The sequence below is a fragment of the Macaca thibetana genome, chromosome 5, assembly GCF_024542745.1.
Source record: "Macaca thibetana thibetana isolate TM-01 chromosome 5, ASM2454274v1, whole genome shotgun sequence".
Classification (NCBI taxonomy): domain Eukaryota; kingdom Metazoa; phylum Chordata; class Mammalia; order Primates; family Cercopithecidae; genus Macaca; species Macaca thibetana.
In genome coordinates, this window is record NC_065582.1 from 114,864,259 (window position 1) to 114,881,173 (window position 16,915).

At 36.6% G+C, this 16,915-nt stretch overlaps 1 pseudogene; it reads left to right on the plus strand.

Moving 5' to 3' along the window:
• The first annotated feature begins 6,878 nt into the window (after nucleotides 1–6,878).
• Nucleotides 6,879–7,180, plus strand: LOC126954301 (non-histone chromosomal protein HMG-14-like; annotated as a pseudogene).
• Nucleotides 7,181–16,915: the final 9,735 nt, after the last annotated feature.

Here is a 16,915-nt window from a genome sequence, read left to right on the forward strand (position 1 = left end):
CTGCAAGATGACCAAAATGCTAACTATCTCCAAAATTTCAAGATTATACTCTAGTTGATTTCAGTGTTTCAACTAATTATTCAAAAACATTTTTAAGCATTTTGAAATAAAGAATTTTTTTCCACCTTGGCTTTCTCTTTTTGAGCAAAATAGATTCATTCATATGTGTGTGTGTGTATATATATATATACACACACATATACATATATACATATTTATATTCATGTGTGTGTATATGCGTATATTTTCTAATTCAGATATATATGTGTATATATACACACACACCTATGAATCTATTCATATATATGTTCATATGGCTATATAGATATATATGCATATATCTATTTGTATATATATATGAATGATTATATTTATTTTTGAGTCGGAGTTTTGCTCTTGTTGCCCAGGCTGGAGTGCAATGGCACGATCTTGGCTTACTACAACCACCACCTCCCAGGTTCAAGCAATTCTTCTGCTTCAGCCTCCCGAGTAGCTGGGATTACAGGCAGGCACCACTACATCCAGCTAATTTTGTATTTGAGATGGTGTTTCTCCATGTTGGTTGGGCTGGTCTTGAACTCCCGACCTCAGGTAATCCACCTACTTCGACCTCCCAAAGTGCTGGGATTACAGGCGTGAGCCACCATACCCAGCCCATTCGTATTTTTAATGTAGTACTATGCTTCATAAAATTTCTAAACATTTTATGAGCTTATTTTTCCAACATGACTTTAAAACTGATCTTGTTACAACCTTCAACTATTTTTATTCCCTTGTCATAGGTAGAAATCTCAGTTTTCTAATTCAGATGTGTAATAAACAAAAATTATTTTTCTAAAATTGAATTTATATTCTATTTTCAGCCCTATTCTGTCAGAATGTCAAAACCATAATCCCAATTATTATTACTCAGTCTCCCCTCTCCTTTTCCAGGAACTGTGTCAAGGGTCCATGTGTCTTACATAGTCTAAAGACATTGGAGGGTGGGACTGGGCATCTAGTCTTAAATATGCTCTGTCCTCATTGACTTCTATTGAGTCACATATTGTCTTGCTTGTTTCTTAGTGATCAGTCTGTACATATTGCTACTAAATTATTCTGGGCTCTCATCTGATGCATTAAATTCAGCAAATCTCTTTCTTCTTTAGTACCACTCTTAGGCAAAGAGAAATTCTTCTGTTGCTCCCACAACAAATTATGTTTAGGGACTTTTTGAGCTCTGTTCATCTCCAATCTGCTCAGAAATTTTATGTAACTGTTTTTATTTTTGCTCTCTTTTGTGTTGCATGGATTTCCTTCTGCTGCCTCTGTGCACTCTGGGACACAAGGAGCTCCCTGACACTTCTCAGGTTCTAATTGTATAACACATACTTCTGCCACCTTTTTCTGGAGACTCACTACCTTGTTAAGATGCTACTGGGAGACAGGGTACAACTGGACTATGGTCTTAGTTGCCTCAAACATGTCCAAGATAAATGGATGGAATAAAAATAACAAAACATAAAATACAGAATAATCTTGACTGGCTATTCACATGCTTTTAGATGCTTATTTATTTATTTATTTATTTATTTATTTATTTTTTTTTTTAAATATGAAGTTATTTCCATTTTCCAATTGCAGGCTTTTCCTCTTACTTGGGCTTTGTATTCCATCTCTTATTTTCTGAGGCACTTTTTTTTTTTCCACATTTAACATTTTTTTCCACATTCCACATTTCCTGACTTATTCTGTTGATGATGATGACGATGATGATAATAATAGTTGTATCAGTCAGGACGAAGTCAGGAAGACAGAACCCACGCCAAGTAGTTCAGTAGAGGAATATAACATGGGAACCTAGTTGTAGACATGAAAAACGAGATGAAAAACCAAATGGGTCATAGTAAGACAACCCTGAGCTTAGTGACACGTGAAAGGTATTATCACCCCTATAGCTGGAAGTACAAGTGGGGCACAATGATGCTTCTCAAGTTCAGAGACTGAAAGTTTTCAAGGAGAGCTCAAACCACGAAGAAGGGAGAGGTTCTGTTGAGATCTAGCATGGAACAGACAGAAAGAGAGAGGAAGAAAGATAAATATCCTGATTTCTCCTTTTCTTTCTCCCTAGTGTTTTCTGCTGGTATATTCAGGATACTGAAACCAATTAGAAGTCAATAGACAAGGGTCCTAGGAAATGAAGGAGTCAGATATTTGTGGTGACAAGCAGAGTAATGGGCATCAGGGAATGAACCCAAGAGTAAACAAATTAATCACAGGTCCAATAGCCAAAGAACAAAAACATGTAATCTTTACCAATCTTTGATGTAGGTACTACTATTATTCCTACTTTAGAGGAGAGAAAACTAAAACAACGTCATGTTTAAAAAAAAATGGTAAGAAAAATAAAGAACAGGTTGTTTAGGGGGCCGAAGGAAAAGGAGAGGTGTGGAGAGAGCATTAATTCTTCTTTTAGATTGATTAACTTGTTAAAATCAACAGATTCCCCTTCAGTAAATAAAAATGAAGTGAAAATGATCAAGCACCTCCCATTAAAAAAAATTCCTAATTCTTAATTTTTCCTTGTTGTTCTTCTATCATTCCTTTCATAATCAAACTTCTTGAAAGATTTTTATAAATCACCCATCTTTAATTCTTGTCTTTTTACTCACATTATACATGGAAACATTTTCTAATTCTTCCACTCCATTGGAACAATACTGGACAAGGACCCCAGATGGTTGTTCATCATGACATGCAGTGTCATTCAATTTTATCTGACCCTTCTCTGTTTTTCTTGGCAAATTTCTGCCTGTTAGCATGAAACACACTAGAAACTAAAAAAATAAAAAAATAAAAAATAAATAAAAAAAATCCAGGCAGAAAGTTGGAGAAAGTAGAAAAAGAAGACCACATGTATACCTTCTAATGAGCCTTCTAATGATGAAGACACTACATAAAGTTTCTATTTATGTCTCCTTGGCCAGGACTGATTCATATAGCTAAACTTAGGTTCAAGGAAGGATGAGGAATAATCCTTCTGCAAGGTGGCAATGTACTTATCTAAAGAATGGAATCTTGTCATTAAAAATAAGGATTCAATTTATATTGTATGGTTACTAGCAGTCTCTGCTGAAGAGATTATGTTTGATATATTCAATTGTCTCCATAAAACATTAAGTAGATCATTAATACTTAACACAATGGAGGTGAAAAGATAGAGAGAGGGCCAGGTGCAGTCGCTCATGCCTATAATCCAAGCAATTTGTGAGGCCGAGGCAGGTGGATCACTTGAGGCTGGGAGTTCGAGACCAGCATGGCCAACATGGCAAAACCCCATCTCTACTAAAAATACAAGAATTAGCCGGCGGTGGTGGCACATGCCTGTAATTCCAGCTACTTGGGGGGTTGAGGCATGAGAATTGCTTGAACCCGGAGGCGGAGGTTTCAGTGAGCCAAGATTTCACCACTGCACTCCAGCCTGGGTGACAGAGCAAAACTCTGTCTCAAAAAAAAAAAAAAAAAAAAAAAAAGTGAAGAGGGCATGTTATATCATCTCAGAATGCTGGAAAACAAATGCACTAGGGAGACGTCACAGGAGTTCGAACATACTTGTTTTGTGCTCATCTGAAGTCTTTCATTTTGACTTTAATGTGAAAATGCCCGGTTGTATGTTTTTCTTTTTCCCAGAATATTCTGGTTCTCAATTACAGGGAGAAAAATGGTGTAAGTTAGAATTCAATAAGAATTTTCTTAAAGTATACAAAAGTGGTAAAAAGGGCAAAAGAGTTGAGTATATGCAAATGAGTGATTATAATGGCATACTTTAATTAAACTGGACAGTAAAAGAAATAAAACCAGGAAAGGGCCAATATTTTGGAATATTTGTATATATGTAATGAGATATCTTGGAAATAGCACCCGAGTGTAAACACAAAATTCTTGTTGTTTGTTTTTCTTTTTTCTTTTTTTCTTTTTTTTTGAGACGGAGTCTTGCTCTGTCACCCAGGCTGGGGCGCAGTGGCCAGATCTCGGCTCACTGCAAGTTCCGCCTCCCGGGTTCACGCCACTCTCCTGCCTCAGCCTCCCGAGTAGCTGGGACTACAGGCGCCCGCCACCTCGCCCGGCTAGTTTTTTGTATTTTTTTTTAGTAGAGACGGGGTTTCACCATGTTAGCCAGGATGGTCTCTATCTCCTGACCTCATGATCCGCCCATCTCGGCCTCCCAAAGTGCTGGGATTACAGGCTTGAGCCACTGCGCCCGGCCAAAATTCTTTAACATACACCTTATAAACATAGTCAGGAAGTAATTTCATGCACTATATTTTGATAATTTTGTGCATGAAACAAAGTTATAGGAAGAGAGTTAAAGAAGGGTTGAATATTGTAATGTCCGAAGTCCATATGTTATATTTGATTCAATTTCTAATGAAATCAAAGCTGAGTGTGGGAATGGGTATGGAAGGTAGAGACGAGAGTTCAAGAACCAAAGAGATGAGGGTGTGGCCACTTCGTCTATGTTAATGTTGAAATAGTTGATAATGATAATCAGGTAGGGAGGAATTCTTTGCCCTGAGATAAATCTTCAGCAAATGATAAAGAGTAATAGCTTAGCAGAAGGCATTAAGACATAAGAAAGGGTGTCACTTTTATAGATGGATGGCAAAGGCTTTAGCATTAATTTTCTCAAAAGTACAGGGGGGAATTAATTAATTGGATATGGCAGTAAGAAGAAAGGAGGACACCTATCACATCTCATTGTCCTGAGGTTTATAAGCTGAGAAAGAATAAAAGGGCTTTCTGTTAAAAGCAATTCAGCAGAAGAATTTACACAAAAGGAAGCCAGGATTAATGGAACTCAGCCACTGAAAAGAACATTCAGAGAAGAGGTGGAATTTACAGGGGAGTTTGGTGATCACAAATTGTAAGACTGAAGTGCATGAGAAAGAGTTGAAGATCATTGTGTAGATGAGAGTATGTAAACAGTGGTACAAGAAATGGTGATTATTAGCATATATAGGCACATGAGGTATTATGGCCTCAGATCTCCGTCTGAAATGAGGCTGAGTCAAAACACCCGGGTCCTGGTGCCTTCCAGTGATTTATTAAAGAGCAGCTCTTCAAAGTTTCCGTTTTTGATAAGTTAAAGAGGAAGGTTTGTTGCTTGTTTTACTTTATTAGAATTCTTCATAGCCTTCTTCCTATTAGATTATAAACTCAATGAAGTCAAGGACCCACTCAAGAATGAGTTACAGTGCTATTCCCAGGAACTCGCAAGTCCCCGGTATGAAATAGTAGGGGACCTACTGAAAGCTTTGCAGGGGCCAGAATAATACCAGTTGAGCATCCCTAATCTGAAAATCCGACATCCAGTATGCTCCAAAACCTGTGCATGAAACAAAGTTATAGCAAGAGAGTTAAATAAGGATTGAATATTGTAATGTCTGAAGTCCACATTTTATATTTGATTCAATTTTGCATTTTGAGTACCAACATGATGCCACAAAGTAGAAAATTCCACACCTGGCCTCATGTGATAGGTTGCAGTGAAAACACAGGTGCACAATGCAGTTTATTCAGTCTGCTGGTGTTTATAGTTGCTGTCGTTTAACAGCTGATAGAGGTATTCTGATGATGCTACTGTGCTGTTTAGTTACCTGAACACATTGTTTTTTCACTGTATTAATGATAGGTCATATTTTTTACTTAAACACCTACATGTGAGTAAGAAAATGATTGCTTATTAATAGCATATAAGTTCAAAGTCAGGAGTGATGGCGATGACAAACAACCACAGATTGTCCACATGGGTCGCTTAGATGGCGATACCTTTGCTTTCTGATGGTTCAGTGTACACAAACTTTGTTTCATGCACAAAATTATCAAAATATAGTGTATAAAATTACCTTCTGGCTGTGTTTATAAGGTGTATGTTAAACTAAAGAATTTTGTGTTTATACTCGAGTCCTATTCCCAAGATATCTCATTACATATATACAAATATTCCAAAATCCAAGAAACCCTGAAATACTCGTGGTACCAAGCATTTTGGATAAGAAATACTCAACCTTTTTTCCTCTCTTTTTTTTTTTTTTTTTGGCAATGGGGTCTCACTCGGTTACCCAGACTGGAGTGCAGTGACTAGATCACAGCTCACTGCAGCCTTGACCTCCCAGGCTCAAGCAATCCTCTCACCTCAGTCCTGAAGTGACTGGGACCACAGGTGTATGCCACCATGCCTGGCTAACATTCTTGATTGATTTATTTATTATTTATGTATTTATTGGGTCTTGCTTTGCTAACTTTATTTATTTATTTATTTATTGGGTCTTGCTTTGTTGCCCAGGCTGATCTTGAAGTCCTGTGCTCAAGTGATCCTCTAAAGTCTCAGCATCCCAAAGCATTGAGATTATAGGTGTGAACCACTGCCTAATACTAAACCTTTAAAAGCAGTTGAAGTGGGCTAGATTTTGTCTTCATTACAGAAAGTCTTTGCCTATTTAATTTAAATTAAAGAAGGCAGTCGAAATGTAAAAGGGACTTTTTCTTAAAATGTGATACTTTGTTGGTCTTTCGTTTTTCAATTCTTTATAGACAGGAAGGTATAAAAAGTATTTATTTGGAGATAAAAACGGTGGCAGGGCTCTGATAAAGGACAACTGAGAGAGGCAGAGTCTCACTGGGGAAATGCAGGCCCTGGTTGTTCAAGGGAAGACTGAAATCCAGACTTGTATATGAAATGTCCTGATTTTGAAATGTTGGTTCAAGTTTTGGAAATGTAGTTAAGGGAGTGGGTCTCAGCAGCTCGGGCGGTGAGAGGAGCTGCAGCTCAGCTTCACGAAGGCTCTAGGCAAGCCCCGGCCCGCAGGAACCTGGCACATGCCCTCCCTGCCGCCAGGATGCCCGAGAGGAAGGTCAGCTCCAACGAAGGGGCCGCCAAGGAAGAGCCCAAGAGGGGATCCGAGCGGTTGTTAGCTAAACCTGCTCCTGCAAAAGTGGAAGCGAAGCTGAAAAGGGCAGCAGTGAAAGACAAATCTTCAGACAAAAAGGGGCAAACAAAAGGGAAAAGGGGAGCAAAGAGAAAACAGGCCGAAGTGGCCAACCAAGAAACTGAAGATTTACCTGCAGAAAATGGGGAACGAAAACTGAGGAGAGTCCCGCCTCTGATGAAGCAGGAGATTAAGAAGTCAAGTCTGATTAATACCATATACCATGTCTTATCAGCGGTCCCTGTCTCCTTTCTTGTACAATCCAGAGGAATATTTATTATCAACTATTTTGTAGATGCAAGTTTTTTAGTAGCTCTAGAAACGTTTTTAAAAAGGAGGGAATCACACCTCATCCCATTTTTTAAGTGTAAATGCTTTTTTTTTAAGAGGTGAAATTATTTGCTGGTTGTTTATTTTTTGGTACAACCAGAAAATACTGTGGGATATTGAATTATGGGAGGCTTTGACTGTCTTGGGTGTCAACTTAACATACCATAGCTGGGGAGGTTAGTTTTTATATTCTATAGTACAAATCAGATTAAATGGCAATATAGAGTATGTCCTGCATTTAATGTCTTGAACATTTTAAATTACTTCTATTCCCATGTTTTGTAGTAGAATTGTTTCCTTAAAAAATCCACTCCTTGATCATAGCTCTCCCTGTGAGAACTGTGTGCACTCTGTAACATCTTTGGTTGTGGTAGTCCTGATGTCCTAACAACTTTGTTACTGTGCTGTGAAAGATTAAAAATGTGGATATATAGTGTATCTGCTATTCAGTTGTGAATTGGTGGGACGTATTTAACAGCTTATCAACATATGAAGGTACTGGTACTTGATAGCCTTTAAGGAAAATTTGCTTCCAAATTTTAAGGGAGAAAGTCACTGGAATAACTTTAAAAAAGAATTACAATACATGGCCTTTTAGATTTTTGGTACTTATGTTAAGAATTGTGTACAAATTGAAATGTCTGTACTGTACCAATAAAATCTCAAAGATGAAAGAAAAAAATAAAATGTAGTTCAGGCAAAATATATTATGTATGATGGTCTTGTTTGAGCTCTCATCCTCAGTCTTTTCTTCTGTTGCGTATTCAATAAATATTTACTGAAAATAATTAAAAAATGGTTTGAAGAAGACAATTTATTTAACTTATATTAAACATTTGTACTTAAAGCAGATCCTTCTTTAAATCAAGAAATTGTTTGTACTATACACTTTTCTTTTATAATTTCTTCTTCAGAAGTTGATATTTTTCAACTTCTTAAAGGTAACATGATGCTATATTCAAAACTTTTGTTTTACCCAGAGTAAATCAAGTGTAAGAACACAGAATCATTTCTTTATTTGAAATTATTTTTACACATACTTTAGAATTTGTTGTGACACCTTTCTAAAGATAAAAATAATTTATTCATGTAACAAAATTGCTTTTGAAGACCTTGTATGGTTCATGAATTATTTTATGTATCAGATTTAATTATTTCTAGTTTAAAAAATAAAAAAACTTTCACAGTAAGATTGCTCTTCTCTTGGGGATTGTCATCAATGTGTAAGGAACATTGATAGTAAACTATCAGGTTTTTGCTAGTTGTGGTTGTAAGAGTTAAAGAAAGAGGGAAGAAACATGAAATGCAGCTCGACAGTTAAAGACACATTTATTTTAGCGAAAATAAACCTGAGAGGGGCTTCTTGCCAATTTCGGTCAGGAGCACGTTCTCTTACAGACTAACAGTGTATATTGGTTTTAGGGTGAGGGGGCTTATCACAAGCTTGGAATGTTTCTGTGTGAGCGAGAAGCTTTATGGCAGAGTTGGAATGTCTCTGGGAGGAGGGAGGGTTATCTTGGGACTGACGTCTTTCTGGCTGTAGGGGGTTATCTTGCAGCTGAAACCTTTCCTGTCAGAGGGAGGTTACTTCTGGGCTAGCATGACTCTGGCCAAGGAGGAGTTTGGAATGTTTCTGGTTGGAGATTTTAGTTGTGGTTTATTTTTGTGCTGACCTTAGCTGATGTCCTTTGGATTTAGGGGGTTTTTGATTAAGGTGAACTTTAGAATGAGGGGCTTGTACAAGACAGCGATGCTCCTACTCTGTCAATGGTAACCTTTAAAGTATTTCCATCTTGTTCTCAAAACTGTCCTTAAAAGATCTCCAATTCAATGTGGCATTATTGAGACTTCTCCCAAAACAAACAACAACATAAAGCTTAAGTCAATATCTATTTTACATAGAAATCTATACACAAATTTTTTTTTTTTAAAGTATGCTGTAACTCAGGCTGGGCAGAGTGGCTCATACCTGTAATCCCAGCACTTTGGAAGGCTGAGGCGGGTGGATGGCTTGAGATCAGGAGTTTGAGACCAGCTTGGCCAACATGGTGAAATTTCATCTCTACTAAAAATATGAAAAAAAAAGTAGCTGGGTATGGTGGTGCATGCCTGTAATCCCAGCTACTCAGGAGGCTGAGGCAGGAGAATAGCTTGGACCTGGGAGGTGGAGGTCGCAGTGAGCCGAGACAGTGCCACTGCACTCCAGCCTGGGTGACAGAGTGAGACTGTCTAAAAAAGAAAGAAAGAAAGAAAAAAGTATGCTTTAATTCTAGTGTAGAAATATATTTAAATTTATAAATATATTTTGAAACTCATTTTTATAAGTGTGGACCAGCATTCAAATAAATGCTAGTATTCTGAGTGTGTTGTCTATGTGAGAAAAACAGGGATAAATACACCAACAATGACCAGACCATATGTAAAAATAAAATGCTAATTGCAAACTCTGTAGTGACAGTTCAGGAAGCCAAATTACAAACTGTGCAAAATGGTCATGACTTGATCAGTAAATAACAGCTTCCCTAATTTTGCTTCTGGTTCCAATTTGGGATTAACCAGAGAGAGCCAAATAGGTACTTTCACTTCTAGTTAGCCTGCCTCCAGCTACCCAAGGCCAACAACCTACAATTTCACTTTGAAGATTTCTCACTCCCCTGCTGGACTTTGAATCTTTGCCAAAAGCAATTGATGGTGGCTGACTCCCTTGCTTTGTGGCAAGCTCTAAGTAAATAGGGTTTACGTATTCTCATTTGGATGGTTTTAATTTATTTTCATGAGTTATATTTTTCTGTTGGTTTTTTGAAAAAGATAAAAAATGGTTCATTGGTCTAGGAATTAAATTGACGTAAGACAGATTAACAAAAGGAAAACAATATTATGTTTATATGCACAGAAGTTCATATGAGAAAAGACCAGTTAATTGAGGCTTATATAATATCCTGAGCTACAAAAAATAACTGTGGTTTGATGCTTCTGGAACGTGGTGAAGGCAAGTTACAGGAAGGTGAAGGGAGGAAGATGAGGAAGAAAAATTGCATTGTTATGAAGACAAAAGTCTTTCAGGTGATAAAGTTATCTCAGAATAGATCTTTTTCCTGGTACTGATATTTTTACTAATGAAAAATTTAAAATAGATGTACATTTCCTTTACAAAGGGGAAATTTATATTTTAGGCAGTTGAGGGGGAGGTAAAGAACTTTTACTGTGTTGGCTGGTTCTCAATTTTTTAAGCTCAAAATAACTCATGTGCCAAAATGGCATATTTGGGGGTGATATGTTCTGAATTCCTTTAGATTAAAATAAATACAAGTAAGTAAATGGACAATGGGTGCTTACTCCGTCCCAGAGAATCTATAAGATAAAATGCAGGAATATGTTATATATGATAATTGTCAGGCCTCTGAGCCCAAGCTAAGCCATCATATCCCCTGTGACCTGCACACATACATCCAGATGGCCTGAAGTAACTGAAGATCCACAAAATAAGTGCAAATAGCCTTAACTGATGACATTCCACCATTGTGATTTGTTTCTTCCCCACCCTAACTGATCAATGTACTTTGTAATCTCCCCCACCCTTAAGAAGATTCTTTATAATCTTCCCCACCCATAAGAAGGTTCTTTGTAATTCTCCCCACTTTTGAGAATGTACTTTGTGAAGTCCACCCTCTGCCTGCAAAACATTGCTCCTAACTCCACCACCTATCCTAAAACCTATAAGAACTAATGATAATCCCACCACTCTTGTTGACTCTCTTTTTGGACTCAGCCCACCTGCACCCAGGTGAAATAAACAGCCTTGTTGCTCCCACAAAGCCTGTTTGGTGGTCTCTTTACACAGATGCGTGAGACAATAATATGTTAGTGTTTTCTAAAATGGTAAAAGAAAAAAAAAAAAGAAGAATCTTTACTTCTTCCTAGGCAAATAGGGAAAGAATACTTCCAAAATGGGTCAGTCTTTTGACTAGATAGCTTTTATAGCTTTTTTTTTGAGGCGGAATCTCGCTCTGTCGCCCAGGCTCTAGTGCAGTGGCGCGATTGGCCTCCCAAAGTGCTGGGATTACAGGCTACGCCTGGCTGACTACATAGCTTAATAGGACATTTAGTGAAGGACTTAGATTTCAAAGAAAAAAAAAATTTTCCTTGACAGTACTGGAAAGATGGAAATGTGTTTGTTGTAAGAGGGAAAAGAATTCTCAGTTGCCTGTTTAAAAATCACACATGACCACAATCCATATGACTTTCCACTTGTCCAAATTTAAGATGAATCCTTTTAAAAACAGCAATATTAACTATGGTAGAGTGTGAGCTACAAGTAGGTTTATATTAATAATGATAATGATGATATTAAAAACAATGAAAAAATAATAGCAGCTATTGTTTACCAAGTGTCTACTGTATATTAACCTGTTTTTAAATTCATTTTCTCATTTAAGTTTCATAAAATTCTTGTGAAGTAGATTTTTATCTATGTTTTAAAAATGAGGACATAGAAGCTTAGAGTGCATAATAAAATCTGGAATTCACATTACTAGCATCAAAACTGAATTTCAAACACAACTCTCAATGGCTTAGAACATACATCCTTTCCTTAGTATTTCTAAGATTTTCAGATTCTTTTAAAATAACTATCTTGACAGACACTTTTACAAAGTCAAGTTTGAATGGGTTTTCTAACAAGTCTTTTTGATATTAATATGCTATGTTTTTAGTTTTGCTTTAAGGTGGTAACAGAAGGAAATTTAATATTTTTATTCCTTCATTCAATATGTATTGAGCATTTATTCTGAGTGATGCACCCTCCTAAGTATAGGAGATGAAAGGCAAAAAATCCCTTGCATGCCAATTGCTTAGAATATAGCAGAAGAGAAGATTCTTTTCATAACAAAGAAATCAATAGATTTCTGCATACCTGATAAAGGATAGGGTGGGGGTAAAGCAAATATTTCAGAGAAAAAGTGACAATCCTTCCTCCTTTTTATTCCTTTAACAAGTGTTTGCTGATCATCACCTATTTATCAAGAACAATTCTAAATCCTGAATGGAGAGGGGAATAATGCATATTTTCTCAATTTAAATTGCTTATAGTTACAGAAGAGCAATGCACATACAAATAACAAATGACAGTGTTAATTTTTAGTATAAATGCTTAAAGTTATCGAGGTAGTGGAGAAAGAGATCCTTTACTAAGAGTGCCAAGGAAAACATGTAAAATGAGTGTTAGTTCACTAGGTTTCTAAGTGAGGGAAGGAAATTTCTGTGCAGGGGACAACACATTCTAGATATTTTTGGGTGGTTTGTTGCACTTGTTATTGTCAAAATTGTGGAAAGATGTATTAATAGATGCCCTATTGGATCATCTGGGTGCCCAACATACTTTATTCAGCTTCATTATTTCCTTTTGGTGATCAGAATCAACAATCTCTGCCAGGCTGGAGACTACTTTCCTTGGCATCAGGAGCCCAAAATCATTGAGAAACATGTGTAGCTTAAACTTTATTGACATTGTTGATCAGCTATCTCTTAAAAGAATACCTGAAAATTTCTAGAATCTAATGTAGCATAGGAAGCATGGATTCTTTCAGTAGGTTGATGGAATTGACAATAAGCAAAGTCACTCCTAACTCCATCCTTTGTGCTAGGCGTATGTATTTTATCTATTGTGGACATGGTACCTTTTAATGGCTCTTGATTTAGGGTGAAAACCACATCTGGAGTTTGGTGCCTATCCTTGCAGAGTCACATCTGCAATTTAACACCTCAGCTGTATAATCAAAATGCTGTCTCAATGCTATCTTAAGCTGGCAGCCTCTGTGTGGTGCCATATGTGATTGCACCAGGGTATCCTGTGTCCACATGCCCACCATCACACTCCCTTTGCTAAGAATGGCTCTTTTGGTTTGAGATGATGTTATGCATAATGATGTGACATTTGTTTAAATATTCTGCAAGTTAACTGAGGCTCTGTGGATAGGAAAGAAAAACCTAACCAAAGATTTACAAACATTCCAGTTAAGAGCACTCACTGCTCTTTCCAGGGTTATAGGGTTACAATGTAGTTAACTTGCCACCAATTGGTGGTTTGGTTTCCTTAGGGGTAATTTACCTGAGAACAAACTGGATTTAGCACTGAATGTCCTCTGTCCTGGCAAAATCCTCAGGTGTAGACAAACTGGGATTATTGGTCACTCTAGACAGGACTTTATTAGGGGCTCTGATTCAGTCTCTATTGATGGCATGTTGGACACTGGGCAGTAACAGTACCTAGAACAGCCTTGGGGAGTAGGAGTCCATGCTGTAGTGCCATGCATATGCTATATCTTCATCATCATAGACTGTCTCTTCATAAACCCAGTGTGTCACCAATGGGGTAGTTAATATCAGAAGCTGGCTGATATCAACTGATGTCAGATGGTGGCTCAGATCACTTGGCTATGTCATTATATCGATTTTTCTTTTTAGGCTTTTTATGTGGTGATTGTTCACTCATGGACATCAACATGCAACTTTATGCTTACTTTCCTAGTCATGCTTCAGGCTTACTTTTATAAGTTCATCAATATGCTTTTACCTTAAACTTCCTTACCCATGCCCTTTCCCCCAAGTCCCAATCAACAAGATGAGGCAATCAACCCACTGAGGTAAGGCGTTTGCCAATGCCCTTAATTCTATATACATTCTTCATTTCCAGATGCCTATACTTAAAGCTGTGTTCTCTTTAACTTTACTTATTTTATTGTATCAGTTGTTTATTTCTGCACACCAAATTTCTCCCAAAATGAGTGACTTAAAGCAACAAGCATGTGTTATTTTTCATGGTTCTGCTGGTTGGCTGGCTGTTCTGACAATCTCTAGATGAGGCTTGGCTGATCTCATCTTTTATACATCTGTGGTCAGCTGGTGTCTTTGTTGGGCTCTAACTTGCCTAGGATAACCTTGGCTTGCATAAATTCATTCTCTTTCACATTCTTCTCCTGCAGGAGAACCAGCATGTTAACATAGCAGTGGCAAGGCTTCATGAGAAAAAGCAGATATATTCAAGATCTTTTCAAGCCTCTGCTTCCATCAAAATTGCTTCTGTGCATCGGCCAAAGCAAGTTATAATGAGTTGAGTGTAAGTGTGGGAGTGTACTGTGAAAGAAGTGGATACAGTGAGATATGCATAAGTAAAAAACTGGTCCATCTCAGGTATCAATGTCTTTGTCAGTATTCATTTAAGAATACAGAATTATTGTGAGTTGCATTGGAAATGAAAGGCTTAATATAGGAATTAAAGTGATACAAATGTGGGAGGAACTGGGGAGGTGAGAAGCTGAAGGAACAGAGAAATAGTCAGTAAACATCTTAGCTCAAATTACTCATATGGGTGGGTAAGTGAACAGTGACAGCTTGTGGGAATGTCTGAGAAGGTAAGATAATCTGCTCATGAAAGGGAGATCATAAAGAAGGTGGTCATGGAGGCATCTGTGAAAAATCATCACCCTCTGTGGAAGCTGCTGCCAAGTATGTGGTGGTAGTTTGGGGGCTGATTTTGGTTAGTGAAATTGGCAGCTGGATAAACTGGTTGCAGAACAAGAGGGGACTGGGGACAAAGCAGAACCCACCAGTGCTCTCATTTCAGTATTCAAAAGACTATAAAACAGTCTTCTCTTCTGTGTGTCTCTCTCCTATATTGTGTGCCTCTATTTGACACTTATGTTACTATGAACATTCCTTTTTAGATTTACTAAGTTAACTTACTTTTTATTTATTCAGTGAACTTAATGCATTTCTCTTTTCCAGCCTCATTGATACACTTTCCTACATCTTCTTTTACCTAGTTCTCTCAATATTTTCATTCTATTGTCTTAGACACTGCACCCTGCCCTTCTAGGACAGCTCAGCTTTCTCAAAATTTTGTCATAATTTTTTTTCAAATAAATTCTTACTTGACCTGTAGCCAATTCCACTAGGTCCATCTTTATTATAAATTAGATATTAATCAGCAAATAAATTGAACCTTCTATCAACTGAGTGACATTTTGGAGACCCTATGTCTTATAACATAAGGCTGATTTTAACATGAGTGGTACAGACACTGTTGGATACCAGAGAAGATGTTTTGGTATAAGAAGGGCATTCATAAATGGGTAAATCTTCTGAAAAAAATTAGGTTGTAATTTTTAAAAGTACATTTAATAGTTAAAATAATAATTTTAATAGGCTGTCATGTAAGAGATTAACATCAAAGTAAATGACTCCTTGCAAGGAAATGATGCAAGCTTGTACTGTTGCAGAGTTGCAGACATGTGAAATCATGGATGAAGCTGGCCATTACAGGATATCATGGCAAGAGAGTAGAATATAAAAGAATGCTTCTTTTGGATATATCCCTTTTGACTTTTCAAAAGTCTGTTTTCTATGATGCAAAACACAGAATTTTGCATTGATGACATACATATTTCAGATCGTGATATAAGACACTTCTCTGCTACCTAATTTAATGCATTTACTGCTGGTGGATATATCCATTATTATGTTTCAACAAGGTACTCACATTTGTGGTGCATTTTTTATTCTCGTAGCTAGGACTTGACTATTTGTAACAATATTAAATGATTAAGCTACAAAATTTCTTTAGCATTAATAAATTGTATTAGGGGTATACATTTGGAAGAATAAATAGTAAAGAACCCAGAGATATCAACAACATCCCAAATAGTAGAGCAGAGCCAAAATAAATACAGATTTCCCCATGACAAGTAATTTTATTCTTGTGTTTTGAAACTGTAAAACTTTGGTGAACGTGAACATATATGAGTACTTAGACTCAAAGTAACTGATTTCATTACTTTTCTCAATTCATACTTTAATACTTGTGCTTTCTGAATAGAGAGCTCTCTTAAAAACCTGCAAAGAATATGTTGCTCATTTAGGAGACATATTTAAGAGACATTTTAGGTGCAGCAGAAAAATTTTCAAATGTCGGACACTCGTTGGTACTTGTTGTAAAAGACAAATTTTAGAGTAAATTTTATGTTGTTTATTTTCATTGAATTTTTCCCAAGCATAAAACTATTTAAAAAATATCAAAAGATCTAGTATTAAGACATTAGAACACTGCTTTTGTTGAAGTTTGCAGTGTAAGAAGGGTGGCAGAAGAGCTAATATTAAGTAGTTTTCATGCAGATAGATAACTGGAAAACATTATATATAAAATATTTAAAAAATTTTAAATCATCACTTTTGTGAAGCAAATCATACTGAGCCAGTCAGTGATTATGTAAGGGTAGGACTACTTTCTATATCAGACCAAAAAAATGGTAATATTTTGTATTGACTTTTTTTTATTGCAATATAGCCCCCCTACATATATATGTACATACTTTATTTTGAAAAACATTGTAAACTTAATATTCTGATATGATTAAAGCTTAATATGATTCTGGTTATTAATGATGCCTACAAGGTGTAACAAGAGAAACAAGTTATTATCAGTTTTAACAGTATAAAAACATTGATCACAATTCAGACAATCCGTTTGATCATCATGTTTTAAGTATCTTTTTGTAACCAATTCATTGTATTCAAGACTACCTATCATCCTTTCCCTTCCTGTCTCTTACTTTGCTTTTCTT